Consider the following 636-nt stretch of genomic DNA (forward strand, 5'->3'; position numbering starts at 1 on the left):
TGGGTCTTCGTTTCTGTGCAAGGGCTCTCTCTAGTTGCGGCAAGCGGGGACCACTCTTCATCGCGGTGCACGGGCCCCTCACTGTTGCGGCCTCTCCTGTTGCGGGGCACAGGCTCCAGACATGCAGGCTCAGCGGCTGTGGCTCGCGGGCCCAGCTGCTCCGCGGCATGTGGGATCCCCCCAGACCAGGGCTTGAACCCGTGTCCCCTGCATTGGCAGGCAGACTCTCAACCACTGCACCACCAGGGAAGCCCATAAGTTTTTTTTAAATGCACGCTGATGTGACAGCTGTCACATACAATCTAACAAAACTGTTTCAATTGAAGTTAAAGACAACTAAGCGCAACTAGAGCCATCTTACAGAAAAACTGAATGAACAGTTTGGCCAACCCAATAAAATTCATAGAGACAGAAAGTAGAATGGTGGTTGCCAAGGGCTGGGGCAACAGAGTTACTGTTTAGTGGGTGCAGAGTTTTAGTTTGAGAAGATGAAAATTATTCTGTGGATGGATGGTGGTGATGGTAGCACAACAGTGTGAATGTACTTAATGCCACTGAACCTTATACTTAAAAAGGATTAAAATAATAAATTTTATGTGTTTTTACTCCAATTTTACAAAAAGTTTATATACTACC

The sequence above is a fragment of the Tursiops truncatus genome, chromosome 1, assembly GCF_011762595.2.
Source record: "Tursiops truncatus isolate mTurTru1 chromosome 1, mTurTru1.mat.Y, whole genome shotgun sequence".
Lineage (NCBI taxonomy): Eukaryota > Metazoa > Chordata > Mammalia > Artiodactyla > Delphinidae > Tursiops > Tursiops truncatus.